This window comes from Xenopus laevis, chromosome 5S (assembly GCF_017654675.1).
Source record: "Xenopus laevis strain J_2021 chromosome 5S, Xenopus_laevis_v10.1, whole genome shotgun sequence".
Lineage (NCBI taxonomy): Eukaryota > Metazoa > Chordata > Amphibia > Anura > Pipidae > Xenopus > Xenopus laevis.
In genome coordinates this window covers 68909562-68935837 of record NC_054380.1, presented here as the reverse complement: position 1 = coordinate 68935837, position 26276 = coordinate 68909562, and the positions used below count along the sequence as shown (strand labels likewise).

General features: G+C 36.1%; 1 protein-coding gene across 1 annotated transcript in view; it reads right to left on the bottom strand.

Annotated features, from left to right (window-relative positions):
* Positions 1–9508, bottom strand: part of mchr2.S (melanin concentrating hormone receptor 2 S homeolog) — a 45528-nt gene extending 36020 nt beyond the window's left edge. Inside the window, exon 1 of the mRNA XM_018265417.2 lies at positions 5537–9508. The gene's annotated coding sequence lies outside the window, so the exon portion shown is untranslated. The remainder of the gene's footprint in view (positions 1–5536) is intronic.
* Between the last annotated feature and the right edge of the window lie 16768 nt (positions 9509–26276).

The following is a 26276-nucleotide window of genomic DNA, read 5'->3' as shown; positions in this document are numbered from 1 at the left end:
CCTAATTATCATCTATTAGGTCCTACTTTCATATGAGAGGCAATTCTGAAAAGCTTACCAATTTCCATCATCCTGGATCTAATTTGCTGGTTTTTGGGATCTAAACACCAAAGTGGTCCTCTATGAACTTTTACAATTTTCTATTTTTAATGTTTTGGGTTTTTTTTAGATCTTCTGAGACCTCTAATGAAAGGCTTTCAGTTCAGCATTTCTATTTGTAGTTCAGAATGTGTGTGGCACTAGGGGGTAATGTAATGAAAACTTAATGTTTGCTCACATTTAGTAACATAGCTTATTTTTAAACAGCAGACCAGTAAATTCTAAGGGTTACTAGGATATTGAAGATTTACACCTGCACTTCTTTTTTCATTCTTCAATGGTGCTTCCAGTTCCCTGGATGTTTGGCTAACTATGACCTCCTAACCACATAAGTAAGTAATGGTAACAGCAAGGGCTATATTAGGTCCGCTGCCGCCATAGGCATCAGACCTAAACACGCCCGTTACGTCGTGCACGTGACGTCACTTCCGCGAACTGGCCCCCCTACCCCTCACCCCCCAGCTTCATCATCGGATTTCTTTTGGAAATCCAGGGTGATGGGTGGGAGGATTTTAAAAAAAAAAACTTAAAAAATAGGCACCCTGAGGACTGATCCCAAAACAGTGCCACCCTAGGCACAGGCCCTTGGTTGCTTTAATATAAATATGCCCCTGGTAACAGCACTAATGCAGAAATCCTGGCTCCTTGACTGACTTCTGCATTCAATTCAACATTTTGGGGCAGATTTACCAAGCGTCGAAGTGAAAATTTGAATTTCGAGGTAATTTTAGTGTAGTTTGACTAGGGAATAGCCTAAATTCGAATAAAAAAAATCTGAATATCAAAATTTATCATGTACTGTCGCTTTAAAAATTCGACTTCAACTATTCGCCGTCTAAAACCTGCTGAATTGCTAAAACCTGCTGAATTTAGCCTATGGGGGACCTCTTACAACCTATTTGGAGTCATTTGGTGGACTTTTTTTTTGGATCTGAATCGAACAATTGAATACATTCACCCGAAGTCAAAATATTTTTTTTAATAGACTTCGGTTGGTCTTTTAGTTTATTAGAATTTCGAGGTGATGGGAGTTTAAAAAACTCCCATCACCTCGAAAATTCGACCCTTGCTAAATCTGCCCCTTTGTGTGGGAGTGGGCCACCCTCCATTAGTCAGGAATACTACCTTAGGGTTGCTCACTCTTAAGCTAAATACCTAGCATTGGCAGTATACATATGCAAATATCTAATAAATCACTACAAAAAGAACAATAATGTGGATAGAAAAAGTAGGACTCCAAGTAAGTTCATGTCAATTCAGTTTTTTTTGGTTTAGATCCCATTTAAAACAAATTACCAGTCCAGTGAAAAGTCCTTTGTATACACAAATACTGTACATCTCAACCCTGCCACTGTCTTTCTTAAGGTTTGAGAACTCATTATAGAGAAACTCAGCAGATTGGTAAGGTGTATTGACTGTTAATAATTAAGTTAGAAAAACTCTTAGTTTAAAAATATGTTTAGCTCAAATCTAGTCTCCGAAATAATGCTGAAAAAGGGTATATTGCCCTTTTAAAAGACAGAGAAATCTTAAATAACGGACTAGTGCCAATGTGTTAGGTATCCCACTATGAAACCTAACTGAAATTATAATTTGTGTATCTAAGATAACGGCATGATAAGTGACATAATGAAGGTAATTTGCATTTATCTGGCATCTTTAATTACTTTTTTGGTCAGTAGAATTCTCATTGGTGAAATATTTTCTATGTGTAATTATTTCTTTTTACCATCTTTCACATTAGACTAGGGTCTTCTTGCGGAACCTATTACAACTGAGGATCATGTTTTTTTTCTGCTGTTGAATGAGATTGTGTAAAAAAAAAACCCTCAAATATTAAAATGAAAACATGTTGTCACCTAAAACCTGTCAAACTTCTATACAAGGAGGTGTATTTCAATTTAAGTAATTTGTTTTCCAGATTTGTAGAAATGAATGAAACAGCAATTTTCATTACAGTTTATATTTATCAAGGAAGTTTTTTGCAATTGAGTTTTAAAAAAACATGAATTTGAAAATATAAAAATCTGTCTCCCAATGACAGCGCACACTACCAACCTGTTCTAAGCTACTTTTCTAGTTGGTATTCAGTTTTTGCTTTCTGTGTGTTTTTATTAGCCTTCTTGTCCTGTTTCTTTTGAAACTACAAATGACTGTCAGGGTCCCCAGCAACTAAAAACAAATTGGCTTTGAAGCTTCACTTTCTTATTTTGAATTCATGTTTCTTTTCAGGCCTTATGCTATTGTACTTCTATGTTAATTTCAAATCTGGTATCTAGGATAGGTGTCCCTTTGCATTCAGATATCAGTTTAGACTTCAACCCTTTTGAAGTGTTTTTTCCAGTGTTTCTCTTGTGCTTTTTTCTTAGCTGAATATTTTCATGGCAATTTTGTTTTCTATGGCTTTGTGAACAAAATGTACATGTCAAAATGTGGAATTTCCCAGTGAGTCCATGCCTTCCGAAAAATTCACTCATCAATTTTTATGTATATAATGTGCTTACATGCATGCTACAGTTAATATTTGTGAAGGATAGCATTGTAAAAAGATATAGATTGTGAGTGGAGAGGGGCAAAGTGTGGTGGTATAACATGTATATATTGACTGCAATGCAAAGGTCTCATAGCTTGGTTTTTTCTTGGTTTTTGTACTGCCTACTTCCTAATGGACTGATGACATTAATGGGAATTTGCATTGATTAATATAGTTATTGTTAAGCATTGCTATCAGTAATAATAGTATACTAAATATATATTGTGCAACAATGCTTAATAAAGCACTAGGCAACTAATCAGAAGGTGTCCTCTAGTTTCAGAGCTGCAAATCCTAATATAGCAATGAAAAGGCATTTTATTTTATATATACTTTATAATATATAAATACAATATGTATAATATTTATGTGTGTGTGTGAGTGTATATAACAGATACAGTATATAATACACAAAAACCATGAATATCTTGTAAATTATATCCTCATAAATGGTGAGTTCTGATGTAATTTCTGTCATGATTTGCTGAAACTTGTATTATAATAAATAAAGTACTCCCTGTTGCAAAATATGAGCATATTAGAAGTTACCTCGGAGTTCGGCTTTGTGTTTTTATATGGTCATGAAACTCCTCGGTAACTTATAATATCCTTATAATTTACAAGAGGTGGTACTTTATAACAAGAATGGGTTAAACGTGCATGGGTTAACGTGCAAATGACCAAAAACTAAATCTAACAATTTGTAAAAAAAAAATAGCAATTTACCAATAAATGGTTCTTTAATTTGGACCCTTACAGTGCAATGCTAGAAAAAGATATTTATATAGTTGCATCAGGTACACAAACCCCAGATAAACTCAGATATATTTTGGTTTTCATGGCAAAACTAGTCTATACTATAGACTTCCTTGAGATATCTGTTTGCTTAAATGTAGTCTAGAGGAAGAAGAATGAAATGTATGCCTACCATACACTGTATATATATTTAACTATAAGGCAGCAAATGTTATTGAAGCATCAAGTACCAAGTTGGAACTTATTCCAAAGTAAATAATGTGGTTTGTAATGTGTACATGCTGTAGATTTGTATTGCATGGCGCTAGCTAGTACTAAGAGCTAGCTAGCACTAATAGCTATACAAAAACATGAAATCAATATTAAAAAATCTTGGCCATTATAATATTCTTTTTTTTTTTATTCAGTTCAGCTGTTCAACAATACAGCATGTTTCCCTGTTGTGGGTGGGCCCACTGTTTGTATGTAATTTGAGGGGTATAGTTTTCTTATGGGCTTTTTCCCAATTGAAAACCGCTGCCGTCAAGGTCACAGTTCAATGCCCTAGTATAGCATTTCCTTTGTGCATTTCTGAGTGCTTTATAATTCGAGTATCATTGATTCCTGGACTTCTGACGAATATCAAAAAATTTGTGGTTCTCCTATATTTCTTAAAAGCTCGAAAAATTTGTGAAAAAAAATTTGAAAACCTCTAATGCCAAACTTCACCAAGTAAAAATTGCCGAGGTCCTGTAGAAATCAATGGGAGCTGCACCAGCGTGACATCATTTCTGTACTTCGCCGATTTACTAAAGGACGCAGGTATTACTTCGCTAGCGAAAGAGACTGACGCTCATTCTCACTCAATTGCCAGACGAAGTTGCGCTCTGGCAAAGGGAGGTAATTGCGCAAATTCACTAAGATGCGCATTTTACTGAATGTTACTTCTTGCACCAGACTTGCCTTCGCCACCTCAGACCAGGCAAAGTGCAATAGAGTAAGTCCCAAAAAACGCTGGGGTCTATTCCTTTTTTCTGCAAAAAATTTTAAATTTTTTTTGGGGTAACCAGCTTCCCCCCCTACATTTCCTAACATAGGGCACATAAACTATACACTGGGCTCATGTGTAGGGCAATATAACACCTCTATTTTATTTTAATAAGCTTCCTTGGGCTTGTGTAATGTATTTGCTGCAACATATATGTCCATTCAACTTTTACTTCCCGCCGTATGCAAATTAGCCAATGCTAGCGCAACTTCACTCTGCTTGCTGAATTAACGCTAGTGCAACTATGCATGTTAGTGAATTTGCGCTGCCTGAGCAAAATTTCGCCTGGGCCGGCCCAGATCAGCTTCTTAATGCCAGAGGCCTCCCTTTGTCAGGAGGTTGTAGTAAAAAAAAATGCGCACAAACCCGGTGCCACGCCCATACGCACAAACGCGGCGTGGTGCATAATAAAATAAGAAATGTCCTGAAACACACTTAATGCATTATTAGTTTAGTGTCACTTGTATCAAGTAATGTAGTTGTGCTTGCTTCAAGCTTTATGTGTATCTGATACACCAGTTGACTATAAAAGACTTGAGAATGTAATAGCTGAATATCTGTTTGGATGATACAGAGATTAATAAACAACTGACAAAAAGAACAAATGTTTATAAGACTAAAAGAAAACCTAACTCTTCTTATAACACTTGATGGGAGTGCCAACAATCTGGATAAAATGGATAAAATGTTAAATATTAAACAGTTTGAATTTCTCCATCCTTCAAGCCCCAGTGGGATAACACTAGTATTGTGTTACGTTACTGAAGCTGTCTTGAGAAAGAAATATTTAGCACTATATATCAAGTAGAATTCAGCATCTTCAAGTAAATGGAATTCATGGTTACAATGTAAACTAAATGCTCAACCTGCTATTATATGTCTTTAAATGTAATGTCTTCTTCATCAGCCTATCAATATCTGCTTTTAATTTCCTGAAACCACTGCTCACTGATACGTGATAGCAGTCTACTGTCGTGACTAATATCATAACATTGAACATGATCAAAATAAATTGCAATGATAATAGAAATGGAAATGGTTGTATGCTATGCACAATATGAAAGCACATGATAAAACATATGAAAAATTAAAAGAAGAAATCACTATAATTATTCTCTTACCTTGCTGTGGGAGGGTAAATCTGCTATTTAGACCTTACATTCCAAATGTAGATAAGAAAATAATCATAACTATAGATAAAAATCATCAAAAAGCTGAAGTTACAGCCCGCTGCAGTTTATGTCTATATAGCTACAGAGAAGAAAGACACGTAAAGGAGGCTTCAGCTCTTTTCAGCACCACGTCGCTGTCCGTTTAGAAGGCAGATTGTTGCTCAGAGCAGGAGAGCAGTTGACTTCTGCTGCTAGTCCGTCTTCTGTCAGCTTTGCACAAAACACAAGCTACAGGCATTCTCTCAGTGCAGGAAAAAAAGGTTGGCTGGAACTGTCAGGAAATGCTGATGGTTTCTGAATGGAAACTATTGGATCGTGTTATTTCTAGTCTTTGTTGAGTGCTTTGCAGCTGCTTCCTCTTGATACATTCTTGCATTATTGCAAGCATGCACACTGATATAATGTGTAGCAGACACTTTTCTTTTTCAAGCCAAAATTTTTAACTGTTAAATGCCATCTGTTAATCTGCTAGGATTTAGCCATGTTTTGCCCCGATTTTTTAAACTAAAATGCACTATCATGCATGAAAATGAAATATATGCTTAAGAAATTTGTATATACTCTATATACCTTTCCACAGTCCCCAAACAGGACTAAAAACTGACAGTAGGAGACAGATTTACTTACCTCGACCATCTGTGGAGAACATGATAGAGCAGGTGATTGTGTTGATTAGAAGTGCCAAATATGTACCCATCCTTCCTAGTTTAATTGACATCTAAGTGAGCATGGTGGTATAATGATGCAACCCTATTTATAAAGGTTCATGCCTTGTGGATGCCCTAACTATTTCTTTTTCCACAAAAAGGTTACAAAAAGTTTAGGTTACTTTCATATATGGGGGATGTGCCTAACAAATTTGCACCCACTAGTGATGGGCGTATTTGGGGCGTTTTGGTTCGCCAAAAAATTTGTGAATTTCCTGCGAAATTCGCGAAAGGGTGAAAAATTCCTTTTGAATTTTTGTGAATTAGTGAATTTTTGCTGGCGAATTCGTGCCTGCCAAATAAATTGGCCCATCAATAGCACCCACCCTTTCCAGTTGAGTTGAGTTGTATTGTATTGCAGGTGGTCAGTGTGGTATAAATATTTGCCAGAGATGCAACCCTATTATTCATAAAAGTTTATATAGGTTGTGGATATACTAACTAGTTCCACTAATTTATAAAAAAAAAATAATAATAACAAAGACTTTTGTCTTGGTCTGCTTACTAATTTAGATTTTAGGTTACTGTCATACATGTTTAATTGATGATTAAAGAATCAGGTCTAAAAATAATTCCCCCTGTGCAACTAAAGAAAAAAATGCATAAAAGAAAATGATCTTTCCCTTTTGACTTGAGCTTGCTCATGTGGGCTTATTTATAGAAAGTGCATAAAGAATATCAGTACTGAATATATTTTTTTTAGACAGGAAGCCAGGTCACTAAAAACATTTCATAGTACCCCTTGGGCTCACAGTTTATTGTAACCCTTCATTTACTGTACCTTGTTCCATTGTGAAGTTATGTATTTTTGGGATTTGAGGTCCCTGTGTTTTCCAGATAATCTGTGCACCATTCATTGTAGATGCAAAAGTTTCAGAATTCTTAACTTTACAATGTAACACTCTGGGGGAAGGGTTGCATTACACTGTGAGCATAACACTTAAAGGAGATAGGGGCATATTTTCCATTTAAAGTGACTGGGTGGATTTTACATTTTTTTTCCTGCTTAGAGGGGGCAGTAAAAAATTTAAGACTGGAGCTAGGAGTCTTAATTCCATAGTACAGAGGGTAGTTAATGTCAGCGAGAAATAGAATTTTATTTTGTATTTTTGTTCTGTTGTAAAATGAGTTTTTCTCATGTGCTGATGCTACAGGTTTTACTAAAGACAGGAAGACACAGATATGTTGTAACACTATGATAATTAGACGGTGGCATGTTTTTGGGAATTTGTCCTTTAGCTTTGTAAGAAGCTTTTACCATGCATGAGCTATTTGATACTTGTATTATTACAAATCTAAAATAAAGCTGTGGTGGTTATTTTGCAGAATAAACCCAGAGGGAATGCAAATGGGAAACTTTTAGATCGGGTTTTGTTTAGGTATTTATTGGCATCATATTCCCAAAGCTTGTGTCTACTCTTCATCTAAAACTGAGCTGATGCATAGTCCCAGTGTTCCAAGTAATGTATAAACTTGGTTTAGTGGCACAGTATACCTTTGTAAGAGACTCAGATGATTAGAGGTAAGGTCAATTGAACTTTCATTTGTAAGTTAAATCAGGGAGTAATGATAAAGGCGATGAAGAGCAGGATCAAGAAAGTATAACATTTAAAAAGAGAAATGCAAGAAGTAAAAACAGATCATGTATAAATAGGCTTAGGCTCCAAAACAACTGGGTCTACAGTAGATGAACTACAAGGTTAAGGGCTGGAAAGACCCTCTGCTGGTAAAAGAGACCATTTATTTATTATTTATTATGTTGTGTAAAATAAGGCAAGGCATCGCCTTGTAAAAAAAACCCAGTGGCATACTTACCAAGCTTTCCAGCGATTTTCAGCAACCACTTACATATGAAAACTAATCTAACTGTAAACAGCAACTTGAAAATTCTATGGTAAAATATGTCATTCATCTATCATGGCTTTTTACACTAGTTTTCTTAGAGCAACTTTTGCTGAAACTTACTTGCTGCATAAATTTTCCCCATTGACTGCAATTGATTATGAGAGGTCTGAAGCGCTGTAGAATAACTGCATCAAATCTAAAAACATTGATAAATGAATTCACGGTTTATTTTACACCACTTTTTTGGCAATATTCCTTTTATACAGCATGATAAATAGGTTCCTTAGGCCAGTTGAAGTAGTAAGGTGGGATGCTTTTGCAGTAGAAAGGGAATATTAGAGGTGAGAATTTAGAGGGAGGGAATTTGTATTTTAATATAAAGGCAGGGTTGGACTGGCCTGCTGGGAAACCAGGAAAAATCCCAGTGGGCCCTAGCACCAGTAGGCCCTCTTTGCCTCCTGTGCTGCTACTATAATGCCGTTTATTTTTTTATTGTAATCACTATATAATGAAAAACAAAGGGTGCATACAGACCTTAGTTTAGGGTTTGGAACAGTCATTTAAAAAAAATGCCAAGAAATGCCATATAAACAATGCTGGTACATCACTGATCTTTCTTCTGGAGTTTAGATATTACGTGTATGGATGTTAGGAGCTGTCTTCCAGGCAAACAATGGTTAAAGTGCCATTTGGTCTGGCAGCCAATCCTATTACAGAAGAGGCTTTTTATAGCTCGTGATCACCTGACCTCTCTGCCTAAGGTACAGGCAGGGCCGCCATCAGGGGGGCACTGGGGGTACAGCTGTACCGGGCCCGGGCCTGAAGGGGGGCCCGGCTCGGCTGTGTTACACTTTTCAAATTAGCCGGGCCCCCCTTAACAGCGCCGAAGGTCACGGTGCAGCTGAAGATTCAAAGCCGCTAAGACCTGCTGCTGCTCACGCTGCTGAATTGTCACTCACTAAGCTCCGTGCGTGCGGCAAGTACACTCCCCTGCTCTTCCGGTACTGCTGCTGCTGACAGGCTGATGTGGGCGTGGAGAGAAGGAGGGAGGGGGAAAGGAGCAGAAGCGTTTAACCCTGCAACTCCAGACTGAGCAAGAGTCAGGTATTATAACATTGGCACTGGAAGCCTCTCTTTCCAGCCTGTATTTGTGTAATTATTTTAGCACCAGCCTAGTGTTGCTGCCATTCTATCCTGTTGTACTTATTATTTGGCAGATCTTTCTAGTGATCATGTTGCTTGCTTATTCTATCAGTTAAAAAAAAGTTTAATTTTTCTAATAGAACCATAAGCAGCATTACTAAAGAAATAAAAAGCCTAGCTTGATGGTTAGTTAAAGGGGTTGTTCACCTTTACATTATCTGTTAGTATGATGCAGAGAGGGATATTCTGAGACAATTTGTAATTGGGTTTTTATTTTTTATTTTTTTTTGAGTTACTTAGCTTTTTATTCAGCAGCTCTCCAGTTTGCCATTTCTGTAATCTGGTTGCCAGGGTCTAAATTCCCTTAGCAACCATGCACTGATTTAAATAAGAGACTGGAATATGAATAAGGGAGGACCTGAATAGAAAGATGATGTTTTGAGCGCTGGTGTCTGTGTGGACTTTTTAATGTGGTGTGGGGTTGGTGGGTTCTGGGGTGGGCGGGGCCAGGGGGCCCAGAAAATTTTGCTGTACGGGGCCCCGTGATTTCTGATGGCGGCCCTGGGTACAGGTTTTGGTGTAAGGGGAGTAGGTTGTTTCAGTCGGCATTCTGTGAATTGGGAAATTCTGTTAATTTGGAAGAATCAATAGAATAGAATCCTTGCGATTCCCTGCTTTGGTTTCAGTGAGTTGCTGTTATTTGAGTTGTTATTTTAGCTACTTTGTTTCAAGAGGCCAGTGGAAACTTGTTAGGACAGGTTTATGACTTGGTGCAAATCTGTAGTAGCTAGTCGGGTCTTGTAACTTCACTCCCTGCCACCAGGTCCACCCAGGCTTAAAGTTGGAACCTTTTTTTCCATAACAATGAATTACTTGCATCCCAGAAATAATACAGACTCGACATGAGTCGTTTAAAGCAATATTTTCAATGAAATATTTTTAGTTTGCTAGTCATTTCATCTTTTTGTTTAAGCAGCAAATAAAGTGTAGGTGGGTGTAATTACAATTTATGTTATTGCATTGGGGCAAGGCTTACCATCCTTCATCAAAGTATGCAGAATTAGCACAGAGTGAAAAAAAGAATAACATTCTGACTTTACATTCATTGACTTTACATTCGTTGACTTTACATACATTGACTTTACATTTTACTTAATGGAAAAATAGTTCTAATTCTAATACACACGTGTGTGCCTCTATTTAAAGATTTGTCTTTACATCTTTACAAATCAAATGGAAAAATGTTAATAATCTTATGACCTCAGTACATCACAAATTTTATTCATAGTCAGCGAGACTGATGTCTTCTTCTAAAGAGTTTAAAAAAATAAAATATGGACGTATTGACACCTTGTGCTGACAGTTCATTGTATTACAGCTATAATGAAATTTTCAATATTGATCTTTCTGTAAGGCTCAGCTGAGGCTTGAACCAGGACCTCCTGGTTGTTGGCTGCTTACCTTAAAGAAACAGTAACACCAAAAAATTTAATAGTTTTAAAGAAATGACAATGTAATGTGCTGTTGCCTTGCACTGGTAAAACTGGTGTGCTTGCTTTAGAAAGACTACTATAGTTTATATAAACAAGCTTTTGTGTAGGCATGGGGCAACCATATAAGCTGGAAAAAAGGAGAAAAGGCACTGGTTACACAGCAGAAAATAGATAAGATCTGTAGTATACAATGAGATTCTTCAGAACTTATCTGTTATCTACTGTGTATCCTGTGCTTGAATGGCTGCCCCCATGTCTACACAGCAGCTTGTTTATATCAACTATAACAGGGTTTTTGAAGCGAATACACCAGTTTTACCAGTACAGAGCAACACTACATTATATTGTCATTCTTTTAAAACACTTTCTGGTCTACCCTATATAAGTATAGCCATCCTGATTTCCTGTGTCTGAGCATTGGTCTATGCGTCTGAGCACTGTGACATGTCCCTGGCTCTTCCCTTCTCTGGCTCCTTTCTCCACCTTGTCTTGTTTCTGACCTGTTCCCTGCACCTAGCACTAGTTCTCACTCCTGCTCCAGTCTTGCTCCTGTTCCTGCTCTTGTCATCCTAGCCTTGGTCTCTCTCCTTTCCCTGCTCAGTCCAGCCCTGTTTCTGATTTCTACCTCTTTACCAGCACCAACCTGCTCCAGTTCTCCACCCGGTCTGTTCTAGTCCTGTTCTCTTCACCCACTCCTGAATTTTTGCTCTTATCACCCAGTTCCTGTTTATGCATATTATCTTATGTGTACAATCCCTTACACTTTCGTCCCCCCTATTTTATAAGCTATTTCAGAATCCACCTAACCAATATCAGATCTAGTTGTCATGAAAGGATGAAGAATTACTTTAGTATAAATGGAGAAAATAAATTTATCCCACAACAATAAAAAGGCACCCATAGACTCCAATGGGTGTAAAAAATTGCTGTGTGTCAAAAAAACTGTATTGCCCATAGACTTCAATGAATTTGTCAAATTTTTTGCCGTTTCCTGAATTTCCGATGAAGCGGGTTAGATGCTCCCTCCCTATTTTACACCATTTAATAAATAACTCCTATGTTTTTTCCTATTATTCTTGTCTGAACTCATTGTCCCCCATTCTAATTATATAGAATTCAGTTCCACTTTCATCCTGACACCATGCCCCTGGCTTTGATGCCACTGCACTCTATTAGAAGTTTGACATACTAAATGTAAAACCCACAGCGTTTGAAAGAGTCAGTCTCCAGATTTTATGCAACAATCCATGTTTATCAACTCCAAGAGTATCTTGAGTATTGTAGCTCAAATATTTCAAAGACCATATAGTACTTCTTAAATCACTTCCACTTAAATGGCAAATCAAGTATTTATTAAGCTAAAAAATTCAAATGTAAAACTTCAGCATCTAAAAGGCCATGTAGAATTTATGGAGAGCTACAAAAGCAATATTTAAATTATTTATTCAATATGAGTTTTTATAATTTTTCTTATGAGCTTGTATTCTCACAAATTTGTATTAAAAGCCCTAAACTGAGCAGGTTTTAGATAGACTACTGTATATGTGCTCTGATATGAGTCAGATATGACTGATTTTTTGAAGATAATTGTTTCTAACCTCTAACCATGTATTTTCGTTTCTAGTGTGTTCATTATATGATTTGTGAGCCTGAAACCTTTCAGTGATTATTTGCCTCCTACACTATACATTGACTTTTCATTTTGCCAGCCATTTTAAGCCACCCAGCTAACAGTAGAATTATAAAACCACATGAATTTTTTTTCTGCTCGCAGAAGCCAATTTTTACAACATTGTTGGACAATTTACAGTCACTGAAAGGTTTAATGTTTTTTTGCCACCTTAGAGTCCTGTGGGCTTAATATGATTACAGAGCTCCCTGGTAATTTGTAATTTCATCATTATGCACAGAATGGGGTAAATGTGTGGCTTATTTATTAATCTATACCATTATACCATGAAGTTTCATACATCAGATTGATTGTGTGGAACTGAAGGTTTTAAACTTCTGTGTGACTTTACCTACTTTTCACGATTTTATTCCTTTCATATTTGTCAGTGTTATTCTACTGTATTTTATAATACCCAAAATCTTATTTTCTTAGCATTAGCTATGTGAAAATTACAACATTCCAGGTTAGCTATAATTAGTGAAAGCCGATACACGCAGGGATTGATACATAAAATAAGATCCTTAATAGTGGCTGAATATTTTTTCATTTATTTTTTATTTTTTCAATTTATTTTCAATATATTTTTTCTGTCAATTAACTAATTTTATAGACAGGTACAGGATCCATTCTCTAGAAACCCATTATCTGGAAAGCTCCGATTTACATACATCACATCTCCCATAGACTCCTTTTTATTCAAATAATCCAAATTTTTTTAATGATTTCCTTTTTCTCTGTAATAATAAAACAGTACCTTGTACTTGATCCAAACTGAGATATATGTAATTAATTCTTATGGTGAGCAAAACTTTAAAAAATTTTTTTTAGTAGATTTAAGATATTAAGATGCATATTATGGAAAACCCTAGGTCCCAAGCATTCTGGATAACAAGTTCCAAATATTAGGAGACTTTGGTGGGTTTATACCATGGAAAAATTAAGTTTACAGTGTTTATATTGCTCCCCCAACAAAGTACTAATTAATTAAATGAAGTTGCCTAAATGGCTGTTTATGATGCAGGATGCACATATGAATCATGTTGTAGGGTGTGTAATGTGGATTCATATAAGGATACTCTATGTGTGATAACCTCAATATGTAGCTAAAGAAGTTGTTGTAAAAAGGTTAGATCTGCTTTATTAGGGCATAATAACAAGCCTGTCACATTCTGTGTCTGATTGGTGACTTCTAAAGCCCTGATCGCCAAACCACCTAAGCAACATGTTGCTCATTAACCCCTTGGATGTTGCTTCCAGTGGTCTCAAAGTAGGTGTTTTTAATTCCTGGCCTGACAAATTTTGGTTGCATAAAAACCAGGTGTACTGCCTAATAGAGTTTCATGTACTTTGTCTGTCCACATAGGGGCTACAAATAGACAATCTCGGTCCATAATTGTCATTCCCAGGAACTTCTTGCATGCTTCTGTTGCTCCCCAACTCTTTTTACATCTGAGTGTGGCTCATGGGTAAAAAATATTGAGGACCCATGATCTAAAGAAATGCCCCTGTACATTTGCTGTTAAAGAGGATGTGAGTGTGACCCATATAAGCATGCCACACAACTACCGATCAACATGCACTGAAAACCATGTATATGCATCGTACATGCATTGAAAAACAAGACTGGACCCATCTACCCATCCGTATAGTAACCATATGAAAGCAAATTGAATTGAATTGCATGAAAATAAAAAGAGAAAGTATGGGAACAAATCTAAATAATACTTATAAAGAATAAAGAACAAAACCAAATAATTTGGTGGTGACCATATAAAAACAAAAACATACATATTGAATATTAGAGAGCTATTTCATGCTAAGACATTATATAATAAGACCAACATAACAAAGGGAGTCTTGTACTTAGAGAACTGAGATATAATCCTGAATACCAGGCACCATTGCAAAAGTTTGCACACTTTAGCATAATAATATAATAAACAAGGGTGAAGAATACTGGATACAGGTTGTTATAGGCAGAAGTGTAAGAAGAAGTGTAGAGGCATATTGATAGGGGGTTTAAGGAGGATTATGAGAAAGTGATATGTAGGTATCTTTTCGAGCCTGATAATTTTCTAGCCAACAGGGATTATGAAAAATAGCAGGTGACATCAAAGTCATTGTTCCAAGCCCAATAGTTTTCTGGTCTGAAGAAAGAAGATCCGTGAAGTTTCCAAGCAGAGAAACTCTCTGATACCTCTCTGCCTATGCCTGTTACCACCATTTTATAATGTCCCCTCCATGCACTTAAGTGTTTGGCAATATTTCAACTTTTTTTTAATATGAAGAAATGTTCACTGATCCTCTTCTTGAGAGGATGTCATGTTTGGCCAACATACTGTATATGACAGGAAATGCATTCTGATAAATACACCACAAAGGAAGTGTTGCAGTTTTAATTCTTCTGATTTTTTTTATATTGAAGGCTGACTTGTATAATGAAAAATAATTGCCATACCCTTTTCTGTAGTTATGTGTATGGTATTGTTGTGAGTCTGACTTTTTCTTTCCCCTACTCTTGGTGTGTGAACCTGTATAATCTAGAGCTTTGGCAAAGGTATTGTTTATAAGGACTTTAGGGTAAAAAGGCTAAAAATCTTTGTTTGAGACTGTAAGGTTAAGCAGTGAATTCATGTGTCTGTACATACCTGTAATCTGCATAGTCTCATGAATTACCTCATTGTTATACCTCTGATAAAGCGCTTTGGATTGCAGGAGGTAACGTGTAATAATGAATTGCCAGAATTGTGTTTTTTGCAAATTCTGCCATTTTTTTATACTGAGTGAGGTCCAGAAAATTAATTTTTAAATGTGTATATTTTAGGCCTTAATCATTACTGTTGGCATAATTCACAAATTTGTGAAATTCATTTACATGGCCCTCCTCTGATAACGCATCCAAAGACGTAGAAATGCATTCGATGGGAGGAGCTCAAGAACCATGGAGCACTGAGGTACGTCTATCCTTTTGGTACGGTTCATTTATTTGAATTTTGGATAAATTAATGGTTGTTTTGTGTACTAAATAAACATTTCATGTATAATAATGCCTACTAATTGTATTACTAAATTGTTTATTCAGGGTCTAGAGCAGTATTCACATGTGTATCAGGTGGCTTACTCCTAAGTACTTGTTATAATTGAGGACATGTGATTTGTAGAAGAGGTGCCTACTTTTGGACATATATATCAGCAAAGAATCAGGTGCACAAGTCACTCTCATAAAGGAAATTACATATTCCAATGCAGACTTGAAATTTTAGCCCAATTGCATCTAATTTTGTTTTGTTCAAAGTGAGACCGCTCAGCAAATTCTCACTGCCTTTTGCACACTGCGTTTGCAGTAAGTCAATGGCCTTTATAGTTTACATATGTGGATATGTTGAAAGACAAACTACACATTTTCCTGTAAAATGGATCCCAAAGGAGAGGGTCTAGCCCCCAAAACACTCACTGCTGATTTTCTCTACTTTTAGAGCATAATATACAGCGGCTATGCTAAAATGAAATATTAGGATAAGATCTGTGGAGCTATTCTTTTGAGAAATGTAAGTATGTATGCTGAAAAATATGAAGGGTTTCACATATGAAGGGTTTCATGTATAAAATAAAAATGTTTTCCATTTACAATTTTTGATTACTTCAATACTACTTTTAAGTGTATGTTTCTGATGATTTTTTTTTCACAGCCATTGTTTGAAAAAGAATCAGTAAACAAATTGTTTTCATTTTACAATAATTAGTGTGTAACCATGTTTCCATGGATAAAGGTTGACACACTCAAATTAAAATATTTCTTTCAGTTTACTTGCCAGACACACTTCTAATCCCATGGAAACTGTATCCTTGGAAAAAGTCCTCTAGGAAGAGCAATTCTTATGTGCTGAAAAACTGCATGGCTGATGCTCTGAGGTTAGGTCCCCTTTAACAATGCAAATCCAATCTGTACAAACAAAATATGATGTTAAACTTTCATCTGTGACTTTCCAGACATTCAGTGATATGTACAAGATCTTCTAATCAGACACAGTCAGAAAAGTATTTTAACAGAATATCAGTCATATGCTAATAGCAATAATCACAAATTGTGAAAAGTTCTGTGCATTCTGTGCTCTGTGCTTGAGTTACAAAATCTGTTTAGCAAAAATATTCCTTAAAGAGATTTTGCAAATTGTGGATTTACATTTTCAAAATTACCACTGACATTATATTCACACAGTTTGAATACTCAGCGGCTGTGTGCTCAAGCAAACACCAATCTAGTTTGCAAGCCATTTGTACACAATTCACATTTCAACTTGATTCATAAAAGAAACCACTGCAATAAGGCTCGATATTTAGGCATTTAGGGAAAAACATACACAAAACAACCATATGCGCAAACTTTATAAATGGCCCAGATTGAGTCTTTGTCCCATTGTGCTTGCATTCTATTTTTGTTACCAAATTCCACAAGAGGCTAACACAGATGTCAACACCAGTAACTGAATCCATCTAACTGCCCTCAGGCATTATTTCAGCAATATTCACCACTGTTTATAAAGAAAGTGTAATACAGTACAACCTCGTACATTGACTGATTTTTACCTACAGCTGCAGTTGATGGTGAGCAAACAAGACTTGGTATCTACCATACGTATACAGTGTACATTAGGTGACTGACACATGGGGCATTTTGTGGCTCTTTTAAGACTTTAATGAAACCCAGCATACTAGTTCCTAGTACCAAAAAATACTTGGCAATTTTCATAGGTTTGCCAGAATGGGCATTTGTCTCTCTTCATGCAGGAATCAATTTCAGATTTTGATTGTGACAATTAAATACAATACAATGATGAGGGCTTAAGTTCAGCTTGTGAGATTATAGTTGCATTTAAAAGATGAATTTGATTAAGTGACACGGTTGTCTCCTACCTCTGTCCATTATAACTTGTTAATTGTACTAACTGATCCTCCAGTTGCCAATTTCCTCTGTTTTGAATATGTGTTTATATTGTCAGTTTCAGGCAAAAGAATTATGATCAGCGATTCAAATATAAATGTGACTTATATCACTAATGTCCCTGATTTAGCTTCAATGGTAAGGAAATGCACAGGACGGAAATAGGTGCACTGGGCTACAGAACAGTCCACACACGTTCCACGTTATCAGGGTTTGAAATATTATTGGCTTGTTATGGGTGACTTGGTGGAAAGTTAGGTAAGTGTTTTTTCAGTATTGGTGTTTATTGTATTGGTTTTTAACACATAATCAGTAGAACAAGCATTTTCAGTTGGTCTACTAGGGGAAAGGACAGACATCCCAACTTTTTATTTATATTATTATACAGTATATTAAAACATTATTATATTGTAAATAGAATGAACCCAGACTTTGTAAGCACCATTAGGGGTCAAATACGACTGCAAGTGAAATGAGCAAGTGCAGTTTTGAGCTCCAATGTTATGTTTTTCCCCCCACAATTCAGTGTGATTTACCATGATTTGGGAAATGTTGTTTGACACAGTTGCTGCCGATATGTGAACGTTGATGCTAATCAGATGCAATTGTGTTCAAAATGTTAGCCTGGCTGACAGCACTTCCGTGCCACTTTTGCAAAACATACGATTATTATATTTAGCACTCAGACAGAATTCAAGAAAAATTCTATAAACTGAAAATCAATCCGGACTGCTTATAAATGTTGTTCTACAACAGCCTACTGATTGCAGTGTGTGGTTCTGGTCCATACTGCCATAAACCCTGCTCTTAAAGGGATCCTGTCATTGGAAAACATGTTTTTTCAAAATGCATCAGTTAATCGTGCTACTCCAGCAGAATTCTGCACTGAAATCCATTTCTCAAAAGAGCAAACAGATTTTTTTATATTCAATTTTGAAATCTGACATGGGGCTAGACATTTTGTCAATTTCCCAGCTGCCCCTGGTCATGTGACTTGTGCCTGCACTTTAGGAGAGAAATGCTTTCTGGCAGGCTGCTGTGTTTCCTTCTCAATGTAACTGAAGGAGTCTCAGCGGGACATGGGTTTTTACTATTAAGTGTTGTTCTTAGATTTACCAGGCAGTTGTTATCTTGTGTTGGGAGCTGCTATTTGGTTACCTTCCCATTGTTCTGTTGTTAGGCTGCTGGGGGGAAAGGGAGGGGGTGATATCACTCCAACTTGCAGTACAGCAGTAAAGAGTGATTGACGTTTATCAGAGCACAAGTCACATGACTTGGGGCAGCTGGGAAATTGACAATATATCTATCCCCATGTCAGATTTCAAAATTGAATATAAAAAAATCTGTTATGCAGAATTCTGCTGGAGCAGCACTATTAACTGATTAATTTTGAAAAAAAAATTCCCCCATGACAGTATCCCTTTAAATTTTCAACCTCTTAATCAAGGACACAATTGTAAAAAAGATCAAGCTCACTTACTGGACTGACTCTGTGACTCAGATGCTTTTCCCCCGAGTACCCGAGTATGTCACTAAAGGAGACACAATCAATGCATACTCAAGTGTGGCAGCCCACACCGAGAGACTTCAAGGATTCAGCATTCATATTTAAAAGATATACATCTTTATTAGTGCATCTGATAAAACAGCATCTGAGGTCTGATGTGTTTTGTGTCTTCACAGAGACCTCCATATCCATTATTGCACAGAAAAATTATACCCTAAAACAGTCCAAATGGATATATAGATTTTTTAACAGGTCGAATGTAAACTGTATTTGTACACCTGACTTGATGAATTTAAATGGTATTTAACTCGTATGTCCTAATGAATATTTTCATTTTAGGGTATAAATCCTCTTTGTAATAATGGATATTGAGGACATGAAACGCGTCAGATCTCAGACACTGTTTTATCAGATGGGTATCGTTTAAATATGAGTGCTGAATGAAGTGATTCTTGAAGTCTCTGGGTGTGTGGCAGTGATGAGTGTTGAGTGACTTTAAAATCACATGTGAAAAACTCTACCACCATATAATGTTTTTTTTTTTTTTTTTCAAAGATTCAGATGTGAAAAAGTTGCCACAAATGCTCATGATCAATGAAACAGCATTGTGAATAGGCCAAAATAGACATCTGGTGCATATGAGGATGAACAGACGGACTGACACTGGAAACTAACAACATTCCTTCTAAGGGTCAGGCTAAGTCCAGTTGATAGTTAATACTATATATTTTGAGTTGGTTCCTAAGCTCAGTAAATGACAGCAGCACAGAACATGTGCAGTGAATCAGCAGAAAAGAAGATGGGGAGCTACTGGGGCATCTTTGGAGACACATATCATTATTGTTTAAGGGCTGTGGTTGCCTTGGGCTGGTAAAGATGCCCAAAACATAATGTACAACATTTCTAGCCTACTTCTTTAGTTAGGCTTTAGTTCTCCTTTAAGGTATGTATAGAATGGGTAATTCTAAGCAACTTCAATTTTTTTATAGGTTCATAGTTATTTGCCTTCTTCTTCTGACTTTTTCCAGCTTTCAAATGGGGGTCACTGGCTAAAAACAAATGCAAGTCTACAAATGTATTGTTATTTCTCATTTTTATTGCTCGCCTTTCTATTCAGGCCCTCTCCTATTCATATTCCATTAAATCAAATATTCAAATCAGTGCATGGGTGCTAGGGTATTTTGCACCCTAGCTACAAGATTGTTTAAAATGCAAATTGAAGAGCTGCTGAATAAAAAGCGAAATAACTCAAAAACTTAAATGATAAAAAATTAAAACCAATTGCAAATCGTCTCAGAATATCACTCTCTACATCATACTAAAAGTTATCTCAAAGGTGAACAACCCCTTAAGGCCTCTGTAAATAGTATTAAGTCTGTAAATTTATTGAGCGGGGAACATCTTATTCCTAAAACCAGGATGTAACTCTGGATACAAGAAAGTGTGGTTGTGGAACAGGCACTAAAAAGAAACAATTGCAGACATTCCACAGGTCCTCTATATTTCTACCACTGGAATAGAGATAAGGAAACTGAGATTTTATATATTGTAAATGGGGTTGTCATGCCTTGCACATAACTAATATCAACACACTCGGGGGTCTGTGCATGCTGTGTAAAAAAAATGGTGACCAAATACACCAAACACCACCAGGCATTGTGGTGTTTTACATAGTTATTTCCAAAAAGACTTCTGTTGGAACTTGCTTGCCTCTTTTTCTCATTGATTTTAACAGATTAAGTGAGGTAAGAGGTGATATAAAATAACAGCATTTTATACAGCTTCTTGCACTATTTTTTCTAGTGTTTTACATAGCATGATAAATAGGCCCCTCACTGTATATATTTGTATTAGTTGCTTTCAAGATTTTAAAACAATATTGTATTTAAAACAAATAATGAGGCACAGCCATTATGAATGTTTTCCTAACAGGTTGATATCTTTCTTGTTTATCATTATTTTTCTGACTCAGAAGAAACTTTTGAACATGTTTTTAAGAAGATACAGCAGCTGTGCCCATGCATGCTTTGAGCATTCGCACAGCACCCTGTTTATTGTCATCAGTGCTGCTCAGCAGCATTCCTTAGTCCATGATGCTTTTTATATACTAGATTAATAATTACTAATTATTCAAATGAAATTTGAGGCAGATTTATTAAAGATCAAATTGTTTTTTTTCCTGATTGTTAGATTAAAGGGAAATTATAGCTCCCACACAATGTAATTCTCTCTAAAAATATACTGCATTAAACAGCTCATATGTAAAACCCTGCTTCACGTAAATAAACCATTTTCATAATAATATACGTTTTAAGTAGTATGTGCCATTGGGTAATCATAAATAGAAAATTTCCATTTTAAAAAATAAGGGCCACCCCCTGGGATCTTACGATTCACGGTGCACACAAACAAACCATACATGTTAGGTCACATGGGCCAATTAACAGACACAGTCAGTCTTTTGCTCCCACACTTCTTCCTGTTACAGTTACAGCTGTAGTTTTCTGTTCAGGTGATCTCTGAGGCAGCACACAGTCCATCATGAAATTGTGGTTCAAGGCAAGAGATGTAAAAGGGCAATATTTACATAACAGTTTGGTCAAATTATTAATTATGCCACTTAATTTGATATAAACTATCTATTACTTAAGTATTCATTTTGGGCGTATAGTTTTCATTTAACCATTCTGACCATTTCTGACTTTATTCCAGCATGTCAATTAAATTGCTAAATAGAAAAAGTCTGTTATTTTTGTTGCCCTGCGCTGGTAAAACTGATCTGTTTGCTTCAGAAACACTACTATAGTTCATATAAACAAGCTGCTGTGGAGCAATGCCGGAAATTGAAAAATAGCTATATGGCACAGGTTAACTAATGGATAAAAGATAATCATTAGTCAGACAGAGCTTATTTGCTGGGTTTCGATGCATGCGCTGCCTCTGACATCATTGCGCTTGGTGCGAAATTCAGGACAAGCTAAGATTTCAAAATATGCTAGAATTCCACTTATGTAACAAGATATAGGCTTTTAAATGTATTTTAAAAATTATATTTTTTTAATATAAACACAAATATCCGAAACATAATTTGTTTTATGCATGTAAATACAACTAAATAGGACAATGCCATGTACCAAATATGTAAAGTTTTATGGAGATTTCTGATTTTTATAGGTAAATAACTCCCAGAAATGCACTACCACATTTCCAAAGCACCACTCCAGAAATCTCCATGCTTCATACTTCAAGATGAACATTCCAGTAGGTTTACCCTAGAAACCAACCATACAGCCAAATTATGACAAATCCAAAATAGGTAAATGTGTCTTTCTATTTCTAAATACCAAATTGCAATGCTTTGCTAAGTTTATATACAAGATTTTTGAAACTTTTGAAAAAAATCAGTTCACAACATATTATTAGGTAACCAGATAAAACCTCCTAAATATGAATTCCAAGGGTCTACTGATCAGTTTGATGTGTGTAGGTTTACCTAAGTATGTTGCATATAGCAGCCCCAAAATAAAAAAATCCTATCTGTTATTTGAGGAGGGTCCCCGGGAGTGTTGGAGGTTCCCGGTGTCAGAGTTACTGAAGCATTATGGCAGAAAGGAGCAGACTAAGCAACAGGAGGGCAATCTAATCATGTCTGCTGCTTGAAGGTCAGTTTTGTGACGTTTGCATCACAATTGAGGTCTCTACGTGCCAGATACTTTATAAATCATATGCATACCTGACATGATATTTAACATATTTTTATCATGGTAGCTAATGATATATGGGAGATCAAATCCTGTAAACTGGAAACTTTAAGTTGATTTTTCAAAAATGTTTAACATTTTTATGAAACAATAATTTTAGGAAAGTATTGCCGTTTGGAGTAGATAGACATATTTACCCATTTACCCCAAATTTCTTGCATGTACCTTCGAAAAATATATGGTTTCATGGGTAAACCTACAGATTTTTTGGCCTTAGAAAAAATCCTTTATGCTAATTTCTGTGGTGGTACTTTGACATTGTGGTCATGTACTGGGATTGCAGGGAATTTTTGACCCATAAAAGTCAGGAAACACAAGGATTTCTAAATCAATTTTATTTTCTCACATAAAATACATTTGTGATATACATTCTTATATTCTGCAAATTAGTTTTTTTTGGTATTTAGACTTATATTTTGTTACAGAAGTGGAATTAAACAAACATTCAGACTTAAAAATAGGGTTGTCACCTTTTCTGGGGCCGAAAAATGGGCAGGGTGGATGATGTTGGAGGCTGGCAGGGGCATGACCGGTGACATCCTGGCGTGACTGGTGATGTCGGGGCAGGACTGGTGACATGGCTAATCGCCATGTCATTATTTTAAATGTCCTGTCCGGATTTCCTCCAAATATGGGCTGTCAGGGTGAAATCCGGACAGGTGGCAACCCTACTTGAAAAGCCCAGGTAATCCTGAAACGCACAATGTATAATTTTTCTAGTTAAACTAAAATATAGAGGTTTAGTAAGGGGCGATTCATCAAGGGTCGAATATCGAGGGTTAATTAACCCTCGATATTCGACTAGGAACTAAAATCCTTCGACTTCGAATATCGAAGTCGAAGGATTTAGCGCAAATGCTACGATCGAACGATCGAAGGATTATTCCTTCGATCGAATGATTAAATCCTTCGAATCGAACGATTCGAAGGATTTAAATCCAATGATCGAAGGAATATCCTTCGATCAAAAAAACTTAGGCAAGCCTATGGGGACCTTCCCCATAGGCTAACATTGACTTCGGTAGCTTTTAGCTTTTTTTTTAATGGTCGAATAGTCGAACGATTTTTAGTTCGAATCCTTCGATTCGAAGTCGTAGTCGAAGGTCGAAGTAGCCCATTCGATGGTCGAAGTAGCCCAAAAACACTTCGAAATTTGAAGTTTTTTTACTTCGAATCCTTCACTCGAGCTTGATGAATCGGCCCCTAAGAGTTAAGAGCTAAGAGCTATCTGAAGACAAATTTTGAAACCTGTTGTTATGCTTTAGTAGCCAGGGATGAGTAGAGTATAACAGTGCTTTATTAGCAGGCTCATGCAGCCATTACACAACAGTAAGAAACTCTAACACCACAAGCTGTATAGAAAGTATGTGCAGTATAAGTCTTGAACACAGTGACATCTACAGGCAATTTGTATAAACACCACACCTGTCTGTTTAAAAGTGGAGATACCGATTTGTGAATATGATGGAAAATGTATCTTTGCTTTAATTTTGTTTTAATATCACCACATTTCTGAATTCCCCCTATTCTGTTTTACCCTGACATAAGAATTCTTCCAACAGTCATGATATTGCAGCTCTTGACACTAAAGCACAGGTGGCTCAGTTAGAGGCTTAATCATTCTATTTGGTCTAAGAGATTTTACAAAGGCTTCCCCATTAGCCAAACAGCTTTTGGTAAACAGGAAGGCCACAAAGTCAGAGAGAAAATGTGCTTTCATTTAAAATAAAAGGTGATCATTATTTATTCTGAAAATGTTTTTTTAAGGCCTCAAGCACACGAACAGATTCGGGGAGATTTAGTTGCCTGGCGACTAATCGGCTCTTCTGTGGGGCAACAATCTTCCTGAACTGCCTTTGCCGTGCCTACCGCCTGATATAATGACAAAAGGCTAGCGCCAATGCACTCGCGATGCTTTGATTTCCGAAGTCGCTCGAAGTTTCCTCGTGAGGCAACTTCGGATATCGAATAGTGGCCTATTTACAAAAATTTGAATTTCTATTTTTTTCACGAATTGAATTTTTTCTCTAAAAATTCATTTTTTTAAAAACATTTCTAAAACACTATAAATTTAAAATTGATTTAGGAAGTTATTTATAAAAATCCAAAATTTTCTCACTATTTTATAGAAACTCCAACTAAATCCGCATTGGACTGTCCCCACTATTTATGAATACATTTTCACAAACATTTCTTGTATGGGAAAAGACAATAAAATTGTGAAAAAATCCAAATTGTATGATTTTTTCAGATTTGACACTTGAAAACTCTGATTTTTTTACGGATCATTTCCCAAAACCTGCAACTTTTGCGGATTTGAAGGCCAAAACCAGGAAATATTCAGATTATTGAACGACACTCAGTGCAGATCAGGATATCTTCATATCAGGATATCAAAATATAAACAGGACATCTGCCATTGACTTCTACATGAACTCGACAGGTCTGAATTCTTTTTTATTCAGACTTTTAACACCATCAAGGTTTAATAAATCTCAAAAAACTTGTGTTTTTTGCCTTGAAAAGTCTGACCAGAAAAAATCGGACTTTTATTAATAACCCCCTTAGGGTAAGAACCATGAAAAACTCTAATGCAGATATTTGCCAAGTAAAAGCAGTTAAGGTCCTATAACAATCAATGGGGGCTGCAATGATCTTATTGGAGGTTCTCTGATTTTAGTAATTGTCAGAAAAACTCAAATTTTTAAAGGTTTTCGTATTTATCAATACATTGTTCAGTTCTAATAAATTACATGGTGTTTGTGGTTTTAGAGAAAATGTGTTTATTCATGGTGTCTAAAAAGATCTAAAAAGGATGTCCTATAAAAACACCCTACAAAGATCGATGTCATTATCTATGGGGTTTCCAAATAATTCTGATATCAGGGGGGACTTTTTTTTTTTTTTTTTTTATATTCTTTATTTTTGTGAAGTAAAAGAGTTGTCCATATCACAGATTTTCATCATTGTCTTTACATTTTAGTTCAAATCATACATATATAAACCATCTTTCGTCTTGACTTTTACTGTATTTTTGTATACATTACATACATAAGATTTGTCAACAGAAACCCGTAGACAAAAAAAAGAAAAAGAAAGAGTAAGAAGAGAAAAGGAGAGAAAAGGAGAGAGAAAAAAGAGAAAAAAAAAAAAAAAAAAAAAAGTGATATTATGACACGTAGCCACTACATTTTATCCGTTGTATCCCGATAGTATTTTCTCATATTCTTTTGACTCCTTATTTATCATCCATAGCGCCCATGTTTCCGTATATTTCTCTTGACTCCTATTGGCATGTGCTATTATTTCTTCAATTTTCCTCGTAGACTCCACTTCCAATACCCATTCCCTCGCCAGAGGGGGTTGTTCAGATTTCCATCTCCTGGGGATCACTGCTCGGGCCGCTTGTACTGCATGTCTCATGAAGCTTTTCTTTATTTTTCTTATAGATCCTGGTAGAATCGACAAAAGCCACACCTCAGGTGTATCCGGTAAGTCTATCTTAATTACTTGTGATATGTATGTCTTAATTTGTTCCCAGTAGTTTCTGATGTTAGGGCATGTCCACCATATATGTAGCATAGTTCCTTTATTTTTTTTACATCTCCAACATAGGTCT